This window comes from Monodon monoceros, unplaced genomic scaffold (genome assembly GCF_005190385.1).
Source record: "Monodon monoceros isolate NGI ecotype Baffin Bay Population unplaced genomic scaffold, NGI_Narwhal_1 Super_Scaffold_19, whole genome shotgun sequence".
NCBI classification, from domain to species: domain Eukaryota; kingdom Metazoa; phylum Chordata; class Mammalia; order Artiodactyla; family Monodontidae; genus Monodon; species Monodon monoceros.
Window position 1 is genome coordinate 70,240,021 of NW_021703775.1, and position 22,405 is coordinate 70,262,425.

At 54.0% G+C, this 22,405-nt stretch overlaps 1 protein-coding gene across 1 annotated transcript in view; it reads right to left on the reverse strand.

Moving 5' to 3' along the window:
• KLHL29 (kelch like family member 29) overlaps positions 1 to 22,405 on the reverse strand; it is a 309,933-nt gene that overhangs the window by 67,346 nt on the left and 220,182 nt on the right. The window lies entirely within an intron of this gene.

Consider the following 22,405-nt stretch of genomic DNA (forward strand, 5'->3'; position numbering starts at 1 on the left):
GCAGAGACCTGGCCCTGCACCCAGTACCACGGGAGAATCGCAGAGCGTTTTGGTGCAGTAGCAGCAGCCGTGGCCTCGGCTAGACTCCCGCCTCCAGGGACACCCAACCTAACCCAGTGCCTCCTCCACCACCCACTCTACCTGAGCCATCAAAACGGAACGAGCGCTTTGTGCTATGAGAAATGACATCACCCCAGTCCTTGGGTCATTAATAAGCTGCAACAATATGCGCGGGCATGTGCTGAGCACCAACTGTATACTCAGCCCAGGCCCAGTACCATCATGTGCCCAGCCCTTTGACATGCGAGATGACAGCTCTCCAAAGCATTACCGTCGGGCCCCATCCTGCTTCCACACCAGCCTCCGAGGCCCCAGACTTCCCACTCCACAGAGGAGACATGGGAGGGGGTGGACTGGGGCCCCTGGGAGGACAGCGCAGGTCCTGCTGCAGGGCTGGAAGGCAGGGAGCATCTTCACTGGGACCTTCGGCTCCGCCCTGCAGGAAGCAGGCAGGCTCTCTGCTCCAGGATCTCACTTGCTAGTTTAGATACTCAATGAGAAAACAAACCTCAGGGCGAAAACAAACATTAGGACAGCACTGGTCTCCCTGAGCTACCATCTTACCATGGAATATTATGTAGGCAATAAAAATCATGTTTACTGGGCTTCCCTGGTGGCACAGTGGTTAAGAATCCGCCTGCCAATGCAGGCAACACGGGTTCGAGCCCTGGTCTGGGAAGATCCCACATCATGCGGAGCAACTAAGCCCGTGTGCCACAACTACTGAGCCTGTGCGCCTAGAGCCCATGAGCCACAACTACTGAACCTGTGTGCCTAGAGCCCGTGCTCTGCAACAAGGGAAGCCACTGCAATGAGAAGCCCGCGCACCGCAGAGAAGAGTAACCCCCGCTCACCGCAACTAGAGAAAAACCTGCGCGCAGCAACGAAGACCCAATGCAGCCAAAAGTAAAATAAATAAATTTAAAAAAAAAAGTCTTTGGAGATTAAGACTTGTTTAAAGAAGAAAATCATGTTTACTAAGAATTCCTAATGAGGTGGCAAAATGCTTACGCTATAATGTTAAATGAGAAAAGCGGGACATAAAATGACACGCATATAAACTTATCATGTAAAATGATATGTGCAGAAAGGAAAAATCCCAAAACATTAGCAGGAATGTCATTCTTGGGTGAAGGGATTAAGGGAAACTTTTATTCTTTTTGTCTATACTTCTCTGTATTTGCCAAATTTTCTACTGTGGCCATTACCATTATTTATAACATTATAATATTTATAATAAGCAAAAAAAAAAAAATCCCCAAAACACATTGGAGGGCCTGGTACTGGGATAACTGGGATGTGAGTCTCAAGAGAGATGGTTCCAGGAGCAGTGACCACAGCTTGCAGGAGTGTAGCCAGAACCCAGCCAGGTTTGGGGACGGTCATAGAAGGGCAGAGGAGCCTCCAGGGTCATCTGCAGGCCTCTCTCAGGTGAGGCCACTGTGCTCTTGCCTCCTATTGGAAGCTAGGTCAGTGACCCAGCTTGTGGTGGGCAGCGCCCCTTTCTGGGCATCTCTGAGCAGCGGGACTCTCCTTACCAGGCTGGCTGAAGAGTACTGGCAGGTGGGAAGGGGTTTGGACTTACTGGGGCTTTGATGCCTTACGCAGATGACAAACAGTGCCTGCATCAGGGCCTGCTGGGAGAAGCGGGAGCGCATCCTATTAGCACCATAAGCTGTGCTGAGCTAATTGCATTAGGCTGTACTTTATCTCCGGCCTGCATTTCAGATGCTTCACGTCTGTGAACAGCGCAGGAAACAAAGGAAAAGAGTGAATCTCCTGAGGAAAGAACAATTCTGCGGACAAGCTTCCTTGTCAGAGGCCTCTGCCCCACTTCTGTCTGTGGGACAGGTGAGACAGGGTAGGCGGGGAGGTTGGGGATCTAGCCACACTCACCAATAGTCTTAGGGAACTTAGGAAAGAGAAGCGTGGCTTGTACAGCGTTCTCTAAACAGACAGCTTTCCAGGGTGCCCTGCCTGCAGCCCCCTCTGTATTCCCAGGCTCTTGGGGAGCTGGTGGGTCAGAGGTGCAGAGGTTGCTTTTCCCACAATAAGAGGCATCCGGGGGGAAAGAAGCCAGTGTGATGTCCCATTTGGGGCCCTGTTTCGGGGTGAAGTTTGAATGGGGAGACCCCGGTCTCCTTACCCCTTCTGCCAGTAGGGGGTGCTGCAGCCCCCTCTCTGCGGCCTGGAATTCCCAGAGGCCTCCCAGGCCAGAGGCAGGTTTGGTTTTCCGGGTCCTCCTGCAGTTGCCCTTTGTCCTGGCTGAATCAGCACCCAGGCCTGGTAACCTGACAGGGTGGGGAAGGGCTCCGGGAACTTGGAGGCCCTGGGCCTGGTCCCTAGAGCAGCCGCTGCGGCCAGAAGGGGTGGTCGGGGTCTCCTGCTTGAGAGCAGGTAATCAGACTCTAAAACTTCAGGCGTTCGGGGTTTTGCCCTAAAATTGGGGGAGTTTCTGAACTTGAAAAACTGCACACTTTTCCTCAGGCCCTTGATTCTAAAACACTCCTGCCAGCTCGCTCACTTGCGCCTTTGCTGGTCAGGGGGTTTGCTCTTCAGTAAACTGGGCCCCTGCTCTGTGGCCGGCCCTGCCCAAACTGGGCCCCCTGGGCTGGGGACGGGCAGTCACTGAGACTCAGCCCTGCCCTCGAGGGGCTGCTCCCAGCTATGAGTCACACTCCAGAAGGAAGCTGGGGGTGCAGGGGGTCCAGGGGGTACTGGGGCAGGCCCAGGGCTCCGGGGTGATTGAGCTGTGGCTACAACAGGACTGCTGTCTGCCTGTGTCTTTCATGACTATGACAAGCGAGTTCTTATGTACAAGAAAGAGGTTCTGCTGTGAGAAGGAAAGCAGCCTTTTATTTTGTTTTTTCTTTAGGAAAGATAAATAAGGACACTCATTCTATTTGGCACTAGCAACTTCTGAAGCTATGAGCAACTTGCGGTTCAGGACTTTTTATTCATTTTATTGAAAAAAAGAAATGAACATTCCTTCCTTCACTCCCTCCAGAAAAAACATGGACACGGGTTGTGCGCTTCGCCAAGGCACCTGGATGCCCAGGTGGTGAGGAATGTTGCAGCTGGTGATGTGAGTCAGCTTGGCCTGACCAGAGCCCTGTCCTCCTGCAAACGGGTTCCAGGCCCAAGGTAAACTCGAGGTTCCCAGGTTCTGGAGGCTTCTAGGGGACCGTGTGTGGGTTTGCGCCTCCAGCTTCGAACTTGGCTCCTACTAAGACTTTCCGCCTTGGTTCAGAGTCCCCAGAGGTCCGCAATTCCACCAAAGGCTCTCCAGGCCATCCCCCCTTTCAGGGGGCTGCCAACTCAAGAATGTACAGACACCAACCAGGAGGACAGCCTGGGCTGGCGGGGAGGAGGGCGGGGCTGAGGGAGCCTCCCCTCGCCCCTCCCACTGCCATCACAGAGGGTATCACCGAAGCCACGAAGACATCTGGCCTTTCCCCAGTGTTCCTGGCCTTGCTTCTGCTCCAGTGACATGATGGCACTCAGCACAGAGAGGCAGCCGAAGAGAGCCCTCTTCCTGCCCGGTGCCTCCGAGTGGCTCTATCTGCCCATCATCGGCCCAAGCAGGCTTCTCTCTGCTTCCCTTTAATGAGATGCTAATGGGATGCATCATTAACGCAGCAGCTTTTAAACCCCAAGCTCTTGTAAATTTTCAAAGGTCACATTTTTATGGTGGCTGACAGCATCCTGCTTCTTTCAAGGGCTGAAGAACACTAAGGACCCCGATCCTTTATGGATGAAGCTCTCTGTGAGGGGCGCCATGGGCTGAAGCGCCTGCTGGTTGGGGGGCTGGGAAGCTCCACCTGCGACAAGCCCCCCGAGGCCCCTGGGTTGTGCTCTGTCAGCGTGGGGAGAGCCAGTTACACGTCGCCTACAGAGCGGCACTGGGGACCCTGCTCCACTTAGGGGTTGACGTGCGGGGCCGCAGGTGGTGCACGGTGCGAAGATGCCTGTGTACCCGTGGAGCTGTGACAAATTTTGCTAATTTGTCCATCCAAAGGGAGCCCTTTTTTCTACTTTGCACAAGGGTGCCATATAGGCCAGCAGCATCCCAGGTGGTCAGGGAAATTTGAAAGATGATGGGATGGGACTCCCCGGGGCCTTGCCATGCCTCGCTTGTTCTCACCCCTCGCCCTGCACACATCAGGATCACAGCCTCGGAACACTGCCTTTCAGGGCTGGTACTGACCTGTACTGGTGGGTGGGCTCCATGATGGCAGGGACCCGCGTGGCAGGACCTGACCCAGCTCCTGCCGGCCTGGTGTAGGTGCCCAGGGAAGGCAAGGTCTCTGAGTTACAGTGTTGGCCAACAGTAGGAGTGTTCATCACTGTTGGCTCACGAGTGCATGAATGCATGGCCTACACTTCAGGAGAGGGAATGATGGGAGTAAGAGAACAGAGATGTGGAATCGCGTAGTGCACCTGGGAAGCCTGATACAATGTGTTCCTCTCACTGGGGAGATGACGTTTCCAGACCGTGGAGGCCTCGTGTGCCGGGACCCCCAACATCATTGCCCTGAATGCTGCTGGAGGCTGCCTGGAGGCCTAATGCCCCAATCCGCTGACCCCTCGCCCAGTGCCTGAGCATAGTCGGAGATGTGGGATGCTGAGGTTGACTCCTGCCTCGATGGGGCTGGTGGAAAAACCAGAACTCAGCTTCTTCCACTGTTCACCCAAGAACGTCAGAAAAGAGTGACTCAATGGAGCCTGGAAGTTAGGGAGAGCTGACTTTGGACCACAAAAGCTGGGCAGGGTTCAACAAGGCGGATGATTCTGGCCAAGGTCGCCACCAAAGGACCCCACAGCAGCTGGTGCATTTGCAGCCTAGATACGGTGGACAGAGCCAGGCTCCAGGGTCCACTTCCAGGGCTCACGTGGGCCTCTCTCGGGGGAATGACAGTGCCAGCGTCCGAGTCCTCCTGCCCATGAACCTGCCTCCACAGATTGGAACCTGCAAGTCTTGACACTCTTGTCACTCATGTGGTGTGACAGTGTTAGCGGGGACTGCCATCTGCTGAGCATTCCTGAGTACAGCTGCCCCTATCCCTCACAGCAGTGAGCCCCTTCTCCCAAGGGAGCCCAGAGTCCCCCTCCCAGCCCTCACCTCGTTTTAATCGATCAGACAATACTCCCATGCTCACTCTGGGCCAGAAGTACCACTGGACACCAAGGCACACCCCAGCCAGGTGGGGGGTTGGGAAATGGCCTGTGATGAAAAGAGAAGCAGCAGCGAGGACAGTAGTGGGAAGCCTGGAGCTGACTACACTCTGAGCTTCACCTGCAGCCTCATTTTATGTCACCGCTTCCCGTGATCCCCACCTAATTTGGGAAAGACAAGCTTTGGTGAGATATCCCCACAACCCCCCTGGCTCTGGACTCTGAGAGCCCCTTCTGCCGAGGGACTGCTGGTGTGGCCTGAGCCCTGCAGTGGACCTTTGGCAATGTTTTTCCTGATGGCCTGGCACCTTTTTTTTTTTTTTTGCTGTATGTGGGCCTCTCACTGCTGTGGCCTCTCCCGCTGTGGAGCACAGGCTCCGGACGCGCAGGCTCAGTGGCCATGGCTCACGGGCCCAGCCGCTCCGCGGCATGTGGGATCCTCCCGGACCGGGGCACGAACCCGTGTCCCCTGCATCGGCAGGCGGACTCTCAACCACTGCGCCACCAGGGAAGCCCTGCCTGGCACCTTGTGAACACCCCCATCTTGCCCCCATCTTGAGGTGGAAGCCAGAACACGTGTTCTGCCAGCTTCCCTTGCGGCTGGAGCACAGGCATGTGCCCACCTGCTCAAACACACAGGGGTGAGGTTTTGGTCTGGGGGTTGGGCAGTGTGGGGAAGCCAGCAGAGCTCCGAGTCCACGCTCCGCAGAGGCTGGTAGCAGAGGCACACGGATTTGGGAGCACAAGGATGATGCTGGTTCTGGTGTCCTGGGCCCAGCATCAGTGGTGAATGCTCTCATTTCCTTTTTCTTCTTACTCTGAAGCATTCTCAGAGCTCCTCTGGCAGGTTCCCACAGGGCTCCTAGCAGACATGAATGCCCAGGCATCTCTGACCACCAAACCCTGCGTTGCCCTGGGAATCAGCTCCTGGAGGCTGCTGGCTCCAGGACTGAGCATAACTGGGCAGCCTGCTCCCTGAAAAGAGTAGATGTTTCACCTCCTTTTCAGCATCCCTCTTCCTGCAAGGCACTTAGGGGCTTCATGGTGCTCAGGTCCAACTGTGGGGACTGACAGAGGCCAGCTTTTGGTAAACTTATTCAGACTGGGGTGTTGGGAACCTCCCAGGGGCCCTCACACTGCAAAGGTGAAAGGCCAGGAAAGCAATTCTTACTTAAAGGAACGGTGTTGTAATGGTGGAAATTCAGGCTGGGGGTAAGGGAGAGAGATTTTGGTGTCTGAGTTTTTTAGATTACAGCTCCGGGGTTTATACCCAGATGTCTGGCTTTCTAGGTCTTACAGGTTATCCATGAGAGTGTGGCTTCCAAGATCACACCGGTAGAGCATTGACCCCCTCTATGGCAGGGGCCCTCTGACTTGTGTGAATGCACATAAGAAGATTCCGGGGGGCAGGGTGTTAAGAATTCAGGCTTCAGGAGCCCACCTTCAGAGCTTCTGATTCAGTAGGTCTGGGGGGGACCCCAAAATGTGGCTCCTTAACAGGCCTACCAGGTGATGCAGTCTATGGACTTCACTCTGGTGGGGGTAAGGACAGTCTTGACATTCAAGTTCTCAGACCCCTGTGCCCCAGTGTGGGGAACCTAGGGGCTGAGGCTGCTGGGCAGGTCCCGATCGGGACAGACTTTATGGTCCTGCTCATGTGGCTCATGGGAGCCAGACAGGTGACACCGTCTTCATGGACTCCTGTTCCCAGCGTAGGTTCTAGGGGTCAGTAAAACGTGTTGACAGACACCAAAGCTGTAAGTCTGTGACCTCTGGGAAGAGCAAATGACATTTATGGGTCTCTCAGTTCTCATTTCATGATTGCTACTGAACGACAAACAAGAAAATAATTGCAGTTAAATCCCCACTTGGGGCCGGAGGAGGCTCTCCTGAGCCCCTTCTGCCCTCATTAAACAGGCTGCCCTCTCTGGCCCCCTGAACCCAGGCCGCGCCCCCGGCACCCCCTTCGGAGCAGCGCCATAATGCGCTCTGGAGCCCAATGAAATTTCTAATAATACTAACCAATGATGTGTTAAATTGAGACACTTCTGGCTTGCATTCTGGAAACTGCACGATGGTTTAAAGGACCAGTGCTTACCTTTCTCTTTCAATTTGCTGCTAAATTACTGCTTTCGGAGCAACTTACAGAAAAGTAATTCTTTATTTAAATTTTAATTTCAAACTTGTCATTTTAAATATATATTCAGATTCCAATCATATTATGGAATATGATGATGTCTCTGGAGGGCAAGTGTTCCTGCCAGGAGCTGGGTGGGGGCAGAGGATGTGATGGGAGGAGGGGTAAGGGAGCAGAGAAAGCAGGTCTCCACCCCAGGGGGCAGTGTGGCGAGGGCCAACATGTGCTGGGGTGGGAGACAGCACTGCAGAGGCCAGTGGTCAGCCTCTAACCTGGCCCTGTGATTCCAGGCAAATACTTTAAGTTGAAACCACCAAGCACTTCCTGTGCCTCTTTCTCTTACTGAATCACCACGAGGACCCAACAAACCCCAGCCGTAAATGGATTCAGGCACAGATGAGGCGGGGCTGCCCAGCTTGCCCCCATCCTAATGGCTCACGTTTATTGAGCGCCCTCTACATGCCAGGCATGGGCAGGATGGGATTTCTTTCCCTGAGGAAATCTGTGTTCTCACCTTCATTTTACAGGCGAGAGTAAGAAGGCCCAGAGAGCTTCAATGACAGCTAGAGCCTGCCAGGCTTGGGGTGCTAACCGAGGCCTGTTCTATCCTAAGACCCTCAGAAATGCTCTGTGATGGCTGGAATGTTCCTAGGCCTCCCCTGTCGTGGTTGGCAACTCCATAAATGGGCGTAGTCCTATCAAGCCCGTGCCCACACTACCCTTTTGGGGTTACACTTAGGATCCCTGGTCACAGGAGTACCAGCCACGGCCTCTCCTTCTCCCACCGTGTCCAGCCCAAGTGGGCCTCCTGCTCTGACCCCGACAGCACGCTGGGGTTGGGGAGCCAGATCTACTGGTCCTTCCATCACCTCTCCCACTCCCTTAGACCCCCAGACTCTAACCCACCACTGACATGTTCCACCAACCCCTGCCAGTGAGGTCTTGGCCCTCCCTCTCCAATGGGGCCAGTTCTTCAGTCTCAGACCAGATCTGACCAGGGCCACAGGGCCCTGTGGCCACAGACTGACATCTCCACCCTTCTCCAAAGCCAGTGATGCACTCCCACCCTTCACGTCCCCTCTCCCTCCCTCTGATCAGCCCCTCCCCCTTGGCTTTCCATCACAGGCACTGAGAAATCCTTGTTCGACCACTTTACCTGCCATTCCAGCATCCATCTACCTTCCCTGTCCCCCCTCCACCTTTTGAGGTCACCCCCTCCATGGGATTCAGAACACCTGGTACCCACTCCTGTTACCCCTCAGCTTTCACTGTTTAACTCTTCCCACCCCTGCTCTTCAGTGAAACCACCCCCTTTAAATGGACAGTCATCTCCTATTGCCAAACCCAGTAGCATTTCCCCAGGCTCTCATCCCTGACACCAGCTTCCTCCTCCTTCCTGCTTGAAACTTTTCCCTTCAGTTTCTATACCAATGCTTTTTCTGGTTGTTGTGTTGTTCACTGGCCTCTTCTCTTGCTGGTTCTCCAGCATGGATATGCTCCAGGGCTCACGCTAGTGTCGCTCTGGCTCTGGCCCCTTCTCTCAGGTCCATCTGGGCCCTATCTTCTTTAAAAATTATTTTTCTGATATGAAACATCTGTGTGGTAGCCATCATCTCTGGTAGAGCCTAGCTTCCTATAGTATTCTGGAAGTATGTTTGCTATTCCCTGTTCCAACATCAAAGTCTATACCTTGGAAACATTTTTGCGGAAAGATCAGCTCAGATGGCCTCCCTTGCAAACGTAAGGCAACTGCGGCTGGGGCTGGTTTTTGCACCGCGCTCCCTCGCGTGCCCTGTCCAGGCCCCCAGCCCCTTCCCCCAGACCCCCTCCCAGTGGATGGGCCTCACAGACAAAAGAAATGATAAATCTGGTGGAACCTTACAACTCAAAGCTTTCAACTTTCCTCTAACGACGTTGAACGGAAAACTTCTTAGTCCCATTTCCAAGTAACTTTTCATCCATTACAAAACCCCACAAAATTTTCAAAGGGGCTTTGAAATAAGATCTCCTAGAAAAAAAAAAGCCCATCACAGACGAAAGTCTTTGAAAAGAAAGAGGCCTTCCCTGTGCTTCAGCTCCCCTCTGATATCAGTTTCCCTTTCATTCTGCTGAAAGGTTCAGGGCAGGCCTGGCCCTCAGCAGACACCTGTGATGTGGGGGAGCCAGTGGCCCAGACGGATGGGTGGGCACGGGGAGGAGAGGGAGGGGCACCTGTTCGCAGCGCTAGGCCAGGCCTTTCATCGCCCCCTTCAATTGGCCCTCACGGCCCCCCTGACAGCTGTGTTCCTTGGAACCTGCCCGGTCTGCTCAGAGGCCCAGCCGCCCTGCTTGTTCCCACTCAGCTCCACACCGGTGACAGCGCAGCTCCCTCCGGAGCACAGCGACCCATCTTCATTCTTGTCACCAGAGTGGGCGGGAAGGTCGGTGAGGCAGGGGCGGCCCTGCTCTGATCTGTGATGGACGTTTCCCAGATGCTGGCCCTGCAGGCGATGACTCTGGGGCCACCCCTCGACCTCCCAGCCTCAGAGCCTGTGACCCGCTCGTCCTCCCCGGGGGTTGGCTCCAGACTCACAGACGCACATCACACAGCAGCCACGTCAGGAGCCTCTGTTATCTTCAGATCTGAAATCCTCAGTGAGTCTGCTGAGGAAAAGTCCTCTGCACAGGGCAGCTGAGCTGAGAGCGGGTGCGGGGATACGCGCAGGTCTGTTGCTGACCTGGCCTGGCCCTCAGATGCCTGTACTCTGAGCGCCCGACATTAATTTGGGACCAGGCGTTCCTGGAGTTGGCTCTGAACCACCCGAGGCGGGGGAAGCAGCGGGCTCTCAAGACCGGCTTGGCCAGGGGCTAGCCTGGCCCCTCCGCACCCCAAGGCCCTCCCAGCCCCTCCCCAGAGAGCATTCTAGGACAAACTGTGCTCTCCTTGTATGGAGGACCCACTGGAGCCAGAAAGGACCCCAAGAATGAGCTGTAGCCGACTGTCTGCGATTCCCCTGGGGTCCTTTCTTCAACAAACACCTGACACTCCTATTCAAATCCGCCGTCCACCTTTTGAGTCATGGGTCTGGATGGAGCACTCCTTGTTTGTCGTTACAGACAGAGGCTCGCCGGTGAGAGGGAACAGTCCCGACTTCTGAGCGCTCTGCCTTGTGACTCTCTGGGCAGAAGTCGACCGAGAGCTCGACTCTCACGCCTGGTAAGGCGGTCCTGACACAGGCAGCTTCGGCGACCTCGTTAGCAGCCTAATCAGAGGGAGGATTGTGGCAGGGCCACCCCGAGGCCAGGCAGGACGAAGAAGCAAACAACAGAGCACAAATGTGGCCACAAGGCGGCTCCTCAGACGGGGTGGCACAGCTGAAGGAGCTGTTTTACGGCCAGTCAGTGCCCGAGCGTGCGTCTCAGCACTGGAGCCTAGATTCCGAGGCAGCATAGGGCTGGGAGCCCGGGGGGTGGACCAGCTCTGCAGTGGAATCTTCCAGAACGCTTGAAGAGGCACTCAGTTGACATCATCCCGCTGCCTGGTGCTTTCTCTTTGCTGTCTCCTGCCCAGGCTCTCTGTGAGAGCAGTGTGCGGCCAGGCAGTGTCCTGAGGCCGTGCCCTCTGGCCGTGGTCTGGCTCAGCTACGGTAGTTCAGGACTGAGGCCGTTCAAGTGATTTTTTTTTTTTTTTTTTTTTAAGGGAAATGGCATCATTCAGCTCTCCCTCATCTTTTCAGTCTTCAGAAAGCTTTGCTGGGGCAGACAGATTCTATCTAAATTCATTGGAGGTCCAGGTGTGAAAGGGAAAGCGGTGAAATCCTTAAGAGGTGGTGGAAGGGCAGGAGAGAGAGGGAAGCAGCCCCTCTTGGTGTAGACAGACAGATAGGCTTCTCCAGGGGGGTGACATGGGAGGAGGAGTGGGCTGCCGGGTGACCAGAGCAGGGTGACGCTCTGGCCCTGCCCTGCAAGAGGATGTGGCAGGCACTGTACCAACCCCTGGGGCCACTGGGTTGGACCCACCATGGAGACGGCCTGAGAGGCTTTCTACCTGTGGCTGCTCGCTGTGGATCCTGGGTCACAGAGAGGGTCACAGACAAACCCCATGCACTGGCACCCCTTCCGCAGCAGACTACCTGGGCCAATGCTCCCTTCCTTTCACCTCCTTGCAGGGCTGCCTGGATACCACAACTCCATCCATTTGGTGCTGGGGCCCATTGACTCAGATGCATCATTCATTCACTCATTCATTCACCCACACTTACTGAGAAGCTATCGTGTGGTTGAGACAACGATAGATAGCCTCTGGCTTAGGGGAGTGCACAGGCTATAGGAGAAATCATAATTATAACAGCTAATATCTGTCAAACCTTTAGATGTGCCAGTTTACAACACTCAAGTCCCAAGAGTTCTCTGAGTCCCAGAAGAGTGTGTCCACCTCCATTCTTCACTGTATTAGCTTGGGTCGCCGTAACGAAATACCATAGATTGGGTGACATAACAACAGAAATTCTCACAGTTCTGGAGGCTGGAAGTCCGAGATCAGGGTGCCAGCATGACAAGGTTCTGCTGAGGGCTCTGTTCCTGGCTTGTAGTCAGCCACCTTCTTGCTCTGTCCTCACACGGCAGAGAGAAAGTTCTAGTCTCTTCCTGTTCTTATAAGGACAATAGTCTCATTATGGGGGCCCCCATCCTCATGATTTCATCTAAACCAAATAATCTCCCAAAGGCCCCATCTTTAAAGACCACCTCAGTGGGGGTTAGGAACTCAACCCTATGAATTTGGGGAGAACACAGTTCAGTCCCTTGTACCCACATAGCATGCACGCCATGGATGCTGAGAAAATGCTTGCCTAGTTGAGTTGAGCTCTATCTGCCCGTTGCTCCTCTGCCCCACTCTGTCCACCAGACTCCAGGGGTGCTTAATGGAGGGCTACCCAGAGGCCTGACCAGCGTGCGCTTGGTCCTCCCGCCAGCCTGAGCTCTAATTTTCCGGTGGTTTGATTTTTCCTCTCACAACATAATCTCCCTGATCTCTAGTCCTTCCCGAATGCTGTTGAAAGCCTTGTTGTATTTATCTCCGGAGAATCTGCCATGCCCCTATGCAATTTTCCATTGTCATGGTTCATTTTAATTTCCTCTAAGGCTGTTGGCCACTCTCGTGTTCAGAAATAGCTTGTTCCACTTAATAAAAGCGCTTAAATAAGCAGACATGAGAAGATTCCTTTGCTCGCCCCTAAACATCACAGTAAGTGGAGTGAGATGCATGCCCTGCCTCGTGCAGTGAGGCATGCCAGGTGGCTTCCCAGGAAGAAGGAGCTCAGAATCCAAGGTACAAGGGCAGAAGCAGGATCCGAAAACTTCTGGTGGAAACCCAGCCAGCCTGGGTGGCCACCCACGGAATCGTCCAGCTGACAGCACAGGGTTTCCTGAAGTGCCTCCCATCTCCATAATGATCAGAGCTCTGGCCCCGCAGGTGGGAGCTGGCACCCACCTCAAACTTGCCTTGTGACCTTGCACAAGTCAATTTATGTCTCCAAGCCCCTACCTCTTCATCTAGAAAACTGGCCTGGTAATCCTCCTTCCAAAGACGGATTTCAGTGAGGAGTAGAAATCTCCCACTTCCAGGGCTTATTACAGAACCTGGGGCAAAGCAGGGGGCTCAGCAATAGCAGCTATTATTGCTATTGGGGGAACCCAAGAATGCAAGAAGGATGCTGTGCTCAAGGCATCTGTCTTCCATATCCATTTTCTCTGGGTTGCTGGAGCCAGAGAAACCCCCCAGGCTATGAATTATCAAGAAAGGACAAAGGAGAGGAAAGCAGGCTGGATTGTGAGTCACATGCCACATCTACCGAAGCCTAGCCATTTGGCCATAAGACCAAAGTCAGGGTATTACAAGGTCTGGTGGCAGCTGGTCTGACTTGCAGGTCAAGGTCTCAGAGCTGGGCTGGGCTTGTAGACCCAGATAGCCAGGGGCAGGATCCCAGGGCACCTTTCTTTGGCTTAAATAACAGCAATGAGGAACCAAGAGTCTAGGGTGACTGGTGGATGAGAACAGGAAGGGAGAGGCACAGGCGCTGACTTAAAATCCCCAATAGAACGGCAGCTGGACGTTCACGTGGGTGCACAAGTGTGCACACACACGCACTTGCCTACCTACACACACGCCTTCCACACTCCCCCACAGACACCCTCCCCACCCCCCAAGCCCCAGCCTGCTTGGGCAGCCGGGAGACTCCAGCCCCCCACAGGGCAGGTGATGCTGGCAGACACCCCCGGCCTGCCCCACGGAATCTTTTTTCTCCCGCCGGCTCTGAAGCACAGAGTCCCCCATGGCCACTTTGAGCTTCCCTCCCAGACACTTTTTCCTAAATCAGTTTCCAATCTGACTCATTTCAGTTTTAAAACAAGAAAACATCAACAAACACGAGGAAGGGAAACAGATGGTAACAATTACAGGAGGGAGAAAACAGCCCGTTCCCTCTACGAGGGGCAGGCAAACAGATTGGTCTCAGTGCATCATCCCCAGGCCACAGCTGGGTAAACCTGGGCGCAGGGCTCCAGGGCCCATCCCCACTGCAGGGCACAGGCCAGCACTGGAGGGGCCGCAAAGGCCTCCAGGCACCACAGAGCAGGCCCACTGGAACCTGGCAATGGCCAGTTCTCCAGGGAGGGAGGGATAGACGTTCCAGCACATTCCAGGCAGCCTCACTACCTCTGACGCCCTGTCTGAGGCCTGAGGTCTGTGTGGGATGGCTTTCTCCCCTGTACACTGGGCCCACTGGGACAGCAGAAGTCTGTCTTACCTTCCAGTCTGTGAGCTCCTCAGGGAAGCCTGGGGTTTCTCATGGTTGGGGGTAGTTAGAGCTGGGTGGCCTCGTTCAAATGCAAGTCCTGCCACTTACAAGTGTGGGGAGCTGGGGGCAAGCTAATGGACCTCTCCATGCCCTCCTTTCCTCACCCCTAAAACTGAGGTAAGTCTAAACCTACACCATAGGATTATGAATTAATAAGTGCAAAGGACTTAGACCCATGCCTAGCACACAAGGGCGCTGTGTGTGGGTGCTGTCTTGTTGGTATCACCCATGCGGACAGCCGGCTTCTTGTCTGGCACTCAGATAGCATCGGACAGGCCTGCAGGGCAGAGGGATGAGGGGGCGGGCCTGAAGCTGGGTCCTGAAAGGTGGGGGCTTTCCAGGCAGGGGAAGCCAACACTGCAGTTAGGGCTGAGAGGATCAGCCCACATTGGAGTGCGGTTTGCAAGGGTCTGGGAGCAGATGGCTAGGTCCAGGGTCCTGAGCTGGAGTTCGCCATCCTCCCTCTTCTGGGACCACCATTTGTCCACCCTTTATGGTTCGGGTAGGACGAGGACTCTGCCCTCCAGCAGATCAGACTGGCAGAGAGACAGGCAAGGAAATGGGTCCAACCTGGAGATCAAGTGCTGTGACAGAGGGGGGCACCTACCCCAGCCGTGTGTGTCCAGGAAAGCTGCCTGGAGGAGGGGGTGAGTCCTGAGCCAGAGGAGGAGGGGCGTGTTGGGGGTGAAAGCAGGGGGTGATGTGCTGTTCTGGGCACAGGGAACACGATGCCTTTGGGGTCAGAACATAAGGTCGTCCAGAGTGGGGAGTTTGGATCCCTGTTCTTTCATTTCCGAAGTCCCCCAGGCAAGGATGGAATGTTTCTGAGCCTCAGTTTCTCCACCTGCACAAGGAGAATGATAGAGTCCCCTCCTTCCCAGGCCTGAGGAAGGGTCTGTGTAAGGATGTACAGCGGAAGTGCCCGGTTGACTCCTGGCACAGTGAGGTGCTCACCGCAAGGGGCCGCTGTTTTGGCCTTCTTTGCACACACAAGCTTGCACACGGCGTAAACACTCCTGAGCGCAGCAGTAATTGCACTCCTCACACGCGGCTGTGGACTGAATGTGTGTGTCCCCCCAGAGTTCAGATCCTAACCCCCACGTGATAGCATTAGGAGGTGGGCCTTTGGGAGGAGATTAGGTCATGAAGGTGGAGCCCTCATGAGAGGGACCGGTGCCCTTAGAAGACGATGAGAGAGCCTGCTTCTTCCCCGTGCTCTCCGCTGTGTGAGGACACATGGGGCAGTCGGACCCCTGAAGAGGGTCCTCGCCAGAACCTGATGGTGTTGACATCCTGACCTCAGTCTTCCAGCCTCCAGAACTGCGCGAAATAAATGTCTGTTGTTTATAAGCCACCCAGGTTATGGCACTTCGTGACGGCAGCCTGAGCGAAGACACACGTGAACCGCCCACAGTTCACACACAAGGGTACAGAGAGACAGCGGCTGGCACGCACTGATGCCCCGTATCTCCCCCTTTGTCCTGACACGTGCTCCCACCTCCCCCAGCCTGCTGGACTCTGCTGAGCCTCTAGCCCTTGGGGATGTACGGTGGCCGCCCCTATGCCAGGGCCCTGGATACCAAGAGCTGCATTTAACCATCACAGAGTGACATCATTCTGAGCTCATTTTGAGTGTTAAGCAGAAGGGGGCTGCAGAAGTTTCAGGATGAAGGGGAGGAGGGCAGGACTTTACTCCTTTCCCATCCCCTCCCAGGGCCTGTCACTCACAAATGTGCATCAGGCAGCTTGTCTGGGGAGCAGTCCCCAAGTGCATGGGGGCAACTTTCTGCTGCACGTTGTTTGTGGCGGCGCCTTCTGTATTAAGATGTATGAATGCTCCCCTTGTTGTCCTGGGGGCTCAGCATTTTCACATTCTTTCCAGGCTGCCCATTTCCCAGCCTGGAGGAGTCGTTCCCGTCAGCACCGGGGCCCAGCACGCTCCTCTCCTCCCAGATGCTCCAGACATACACGGCCTTTCCCAAGCTTCCCCAGGAGGGCAGCAGCCTGGGAGTCGGGGTGGCCTGGGGTCTGGGTAACCTGGCCTAGACCCTTCTCCGCTCTGGGTCTCACTGGGGAAATGGGCAGTTGGAAAAGGGCAGCGTCTGAGCCTGGAGGCCTCTTCCATTCTCTCCCCTGGGCCGCCTCACTCAGGTGGGCTGAGGGGGCGCCTGGGGCTCTGGGTTGCAGAGCCAGTGCCTCAGCTGCTGCTGCTCTTGTTGGGAGAGGCCTGAGACCACCCACCCGGCTGCTTGGCAGGACCAGCTTCCTTCACAGGCAACCGCTCGCTCTTCCCCACCAGGGGACTGGGACTTGGAGCGCTCTGGTCCCTCCTCCAAGGCTGTCCCCGTAGTGGACAGGCTGAGCACCACATAAGACAGCATCCCAGTAGCCCCCCGAATGCGGGTGCCACGATCAGGGCAAGGCTTGCCCATGGGGTGGTTCTCATGCATGGCATACATCGGCCTCTAGGTCCATCTCGGGGGGCTTGGCCTTCTCTCTTTAACTGCTGGTGTTTCTTGGGGTTCTTTAACGTTCTTCTCATTATCACCTGGTTGCCAAATCTTTGCCACCTTTAAGTTCCAGACCCCACATATTCAAATGCCTCCTGCACACCTCCACTGGGTGTTCCACCTGTACCTCCAACGCAGCACGTCCCCTTGGATTCCCATCTCTGCTTCCCCAGCCCAGACCTGCTGTCTCTGCTGTGGGCTCGGTCCCAGAGCTGGTTCCCCCACGCGCTGTGGTCAAGGCGGGAACAGGGACTCAGCTTTCACAGCCCCATCCCTGTCCCTGCACTCTCCACCCGCCAGCAGCTTTGCCAAAGCTCGCCTCAATATTTCTGTAGCAGCCCTGTCCCCCTGCCCCCCGCTTCCGCCTTCCACCTGGCCTTCCTGTCACTGTGGGGTCTGCCCTACCCTGATCCTTGTGTTGCGGGTATTTTTCTAAAATGTAAATATGACCACATCACCCCTCCCTCTAAAACCCCGAAGTCTTAAAGTCTAAGGGGTCATGTCCAAACTCCCCAATGTAGTTCCCAAAGCCCCCCCTGGTGTCCTGGGTGTCATCTCTCACCACTCCTACCCTGGCACTTTGCTGCTTCCTGTCTTCATGACTTGGCTCAAACCCTCCCCTCTGTGTGTCCAGTGGGCTCCCCTTCATCGAGGCTCACTCCATCTCACCCTCGAAGACTCAGCTTGGGCATCCCCTCCTTGTAGAAGCCTCCCCTGAACAGCCTCCTTCCCCAGCCAGGCCATATGCATCACCTGGGGTCTTCTAACACGCTCTCTACCCCTCCCCCTCACGGGGATGGAGTCCCCATGTGCTCCTGGATTGTAATTCCTATTTGCATATCTGTTCCCCAATAGACCATGAATTCTTGGAAGTCAAGACTCTGCCTTATCGCCAGGATAGGGTCCAGCACATAGTAGGTCCTCAGTAAAGATCTGAGGTGTGAATGAAGGCTTAATAAGGAAGCTTCTCCATGATGTTTGAGAGGGTGGGGTGGGGATGGTCTGCATTTAATGCAGTTGCTGGCTTCACCAAGGCCCCAGAAATGCCTCCATCTGTCTCTTCCTGGTATGATTCCAGGGCAGAGTGAGTTTCGAGTCCTTCCTGATCAAGCTGTCAATAGGGAGTCCTGACACCAGGCATTGATTTTTCGCCAAAGGGGAGGCAGCTTCCCCTCTGCATTCTGCGTCGGCAGTCAGTTCATATTTGTAGATCGTAATCTCTTCCGTCATCGCGGACCATGGCCCACTCCTGGGCCGCTGGGACCAAGTTTTCTAAAATCAGTGTTAGGGTTCCTGTCCCTGGGATGCTTGGATTTCAAGAGGAGCCACAGCCAAGGCCTGCAGGAGCGGACCCATTTCCCAGATCCATTTCTCCCATGCCCCAGTCACGTCGAGGCCCCAGAGCCCCCTTCGTGCACCCACTACCCTCAAAATATCCCACTGTCCCAGGCCGGGGCCGGGCACTTACACTGCAGGAGGAGTGAGCCCCAGCTCTCAGCTCAGCCCTGGAGATGCCCCTAGGTGTGACATATTAGACTCAGAGCCTCACCTGTGGTGAGGACAATCACAGACCCATTATTTTAAAGCATGCCATTCACATTTTCCTTTCCCTTCTAGCCGGGCGTGAGCAGAGGGGCAGTCACTGAGTCTAGGGGGCCAAGGACCAGGGGCTCTGGTTGGAACTGGCCTCCTGCAGTAGAGAGGCCAAGGAGCTGCAGCTGCTGCAGGTGTGTCTGAACAGCCTCAGGTCTGGTCCAGGGCCAGAGGGGCAGCAGGCAAGAGGTCAGAGCAGAGACCTGCGAGCACATGGGGTGTGGCCGAGCTACTGCATGTATGTGGCTGTGCAGTGCCCTTCTCTGCCCACTAAGCCATGTGCCTAGGGCAAAGGGTCGCGTCCGCCTGGAAGGGTGTCTGGGATGGTTAATTTTATGTGTCAGCTTGGTTGGGCCATGGTGCCCAGATATGTGGTCATACATTATTCTGGCTGTTCCTGTGAGGGTGTTTTTAGATGAGATTAACATTTATCATTTTTTCATAGCGTGTCAAGGAAGTAATTAACATGGTATAGTTCATGAGGTAGCAAGTAAATTCTTAACACAGTTGGCCCAGGGTTTCATTTGTTAAGTCTATGTCCTGACCTTATGGCTATGAAATTCCAAGTTTGTGCTTGAATAGATGACTAAAAGAATAAGAATGAAATGACCAACAGTATGTACCATTTAAACTTTTATTCATAAAGCAGAAAACTAAACTAACACCCCCTCCAAAAAAAAAAATCATTTAAATCAGCAGACTTTGAGTAAGCAGATTGTCCCTCTCTAAAGTAGGTGGGCCTCTTCCAATCAGCTGAAGGAACAAAAGACTGCCCTCCCTGAACAAAAGGGAATTCTGCCAGCAGACAGCCTTTGGACTTGAACTGCAACATCGACTTCTCCCTGGGTCTCCAGCCTGATGGCCCTCCCTGCAGATTTTGGACTTTCAGCCTCTATAATCTCATGAGCCAGTTCCTTAACATAAATATTCACTATATATATACACTGCCTATTGGTTTCTCTAGAGAACTCTGACTAGTAAAGCACCTTTATCGAAATTACACAAAGGCACCACAAGGACTAGTGGGCACTGTGCGAGGGAGATCTGCCCTTTGTACAGGGCATTCACTGCAGCTCCAGTGAAGGCCTGGCCATGCCCTGGCCTGAAGTGTCCTCCTGGTGGGAGGGGCCCCTGTGATGTTCTTATAGGGAAGAATCACTGCTGCATCCCAGGCTGTGACTTTCCAAGGCAGGCAGCCCAGCAGGCCCCCCTAAGCTTTCAAAAAATGCAAACCTGGCCATGCCACCCCTGCTTCAAAATCCTCAGGGCCCTTCCACTGTCCTCAGGTCAGAGTTTGAGCCAGCCATACAGCTGACGAGTCCTTCCAGGACCAGGCCCCAGTCTGGTCTCCCACCTCATGCCTCACCACGCTCCTCACACACTCTTGCATCCTCTCTCTTGGTCCCCAGTCTTTCTCTTTCTTGTCTCCCTGGCTTTGCATTTACAGTCCTCCCTGGAGTTCTCTGCCACCACCTCTTTGCTCACCCAAGTGGAACTTAAACTTCAGCACAGGCATTACCTCCTCCAGGAAGCCTTCCCTGACCACTCTGTGTGCCAGACTGTCTCTTCCTCCAATGAGCTGTGATGGGGCTCAGGACAGTTGACCTTGGGATTCATCAGAGTATTGCCTGCTTCCTCCTCCAGGCCGTGAGTTCCTTGAGGGCCTGGGCTGGGACATAGCTGGCATAATAAATGTTTGTTGAATGAATGAATGAGGGTACAAATGAAATAGTTACTTCATAGGGCTGCTCTTGGATTTTTCCCAGTTAGCACGTTTCAGTGGATCACTCAGACTTACTTTTTGCACCATTTTCATGGATGGGATGATGTTATTTGCTGAGACTCCAAATCTTGTGGGTCTTAATATAACTAGTGAGAAATGCTGATAATCTAAATAGGAAAATGATAACAAAATTTCATTGAGCACTAACTTTATTAAGTACAGAACCAAATTCTTCATAATCTAATCCACTCCTCATAACCAGGTTCACAGGTGAGCCTCAGAGAGGTTACTTAACTTGCTCAAAGTTACACAGCTAACAAAGTAGAGTTGAGACGTGAAGCTGGGTCTGATTAGAAAACCTGTGTGCTTAACTGTTGAGCTATAAAGCCCAGCAGTATTTTCATTCTTGGTAATAGTGCCTGGGTGGGCAGTAGAATCTGGACCAACTGGGGCCCCCACCCCATATGGACCCCATAAACGAACCCCCAGACCACAACTGACCATTGGGTGTGGGTGCCAGGTGATACCCAGTCTCTCAGGCAGGACTCTTAGTTCCTCTCAGTTTCCAGTCCAGGGTCTGAGCCCTGTGGCCTCTCCCTGCCCCTCCCACCAGCCCCAGGGCCCTGTCACCTGGGCAAAAACAGAGGCTGTGCAGGTAGAAAAGAGTCAGGACCTCTCTGTGGCCGAGGGCCACCTGGGGAGATGCAATTAGAGAGAGGACAGCTGCCTGAGGGTGCTAGAGGGTTTTCTGTTTTCCTACCAAAGCAGTGCTGAGGAGGTGGGAGGGACTCTTCCATGGACCTGGGTCTCAATCACAGTAAAAGAGTGTCAACAGCACGTGGATAATGTTAGCTTTTATTTCCCAGAGTTTAGCAGGACCATACCCACCCCTGGGAGGCCAGGCCGGCTGGGAGTGGGGGACGTGGAGCTGGGCTTGGGTATCAGGCCAACTCTGCTTGAGTCCTTTGCTCTTCCAAGGGGCATTCTGGGTGGGAGGAGCCGGGAGGTGCCAGGTGAGACAGGCAGGTGAGGCCGTTTCCCTCCCCCTTGTGTTGCTTTCTCCTCATTTCCATTCATGGCCTCTGATAGTCTCAGCAGAGAGGTGTGGCCAGAGAGCTTTTGGGGCCACTGGCCACATGCTGAACACTTTGGGGATTCAATGACCCTTTTCTCATAGTGGACACAACTGATATGGTCAGGTTATGAATTCAGGAAAGATTGTAATATTTCAGTCCCTGCTTTATTAATGCCATGTGTATTAGTCAATCAACGTTGTCCAGAGAAACAGAGCCAATAGGAGATTGATTAATTAATAGGGAATTGGCTCATGGGGTTTTGGAGGCCTAGAAGTCCCGAGATCTGCAGTTGGCAAGCTGGAGACCCAGGGGAGCCAATGCTATAAGTTCTGGTCCAAAAGCTGGCAGGCTCGAGGCCTAAGAAGAGATGATGTTTCAGTTTGAGTCTGGAGGCGGGAAGAAAACCTATGTCCCAGCTCAAGTGGTCAGTCAGGAGGAGTTCCCTCTTATTTGTGGGAAGGTCAGCCTTTCTGTTCTATTCAGACATTCAACTGGTTAGATGAGGCCCACTCACACCAGGAAGGGCCATCTGCTTTACTCACCCCACTGATTCAAATGGTAATCTGACCCAGAAATAGCCTCCCAGACACAGCTAGAATAGCATTTGGCTAAATATCTTGCCCCCCAATCCCTCCCCGGCCAAGTCAAGCTGACACATAAAATTTACCCTCTACTACAACTTCCACAGTGATATCACTTCCTGTTGCAATTTTTATATGAATCTGTTCTCTGGGTCGGGAAAGTCCAGGCAGCAAAAAAAGCCAAAACAATAAGAATGCGGAGCAGGGCTTGAGAATTCCTTCCATGATTACGGAACTTTTCCTCCGGCTCTCCCTTCCCAATAAATACTGCCCATTCCCAGGAGAGGCAGGGTCTGTCTGCCTCTTCTCCATCCCCCTGCAAATAAAAGGAATAATGCCACTTCCCAGCCACATCTACTCCCACATCTCAGCATATGCCCCACCTTGCTTGCTTCCAAACTGTTCAAACTATAATGGGCAGTGTCTTTTGTGCTTCCAGCACCCTTGGTACCTCTCCCTGCCCAGCCTTCCCAAGCTGCTGCTTTATGCATTACCCACGACATCAAAAATGTTCCACTGGTGGTTTCAAGATTCCTAAAAAATAGATTGAAAGCATCTTTAATACTCTCTGAAGAAGCAATACGTCACAGAAAAAGCTGTAACCTTAGTACTGCAGGTATTGTCCAGGCTGAAGGCTGATGAGGAAGGTAACTGCTGCCTACTCTTCTTCTGCATGGCTGCTGCTAGAGGCGCATTGTAGCCCGCTCCCCCGCC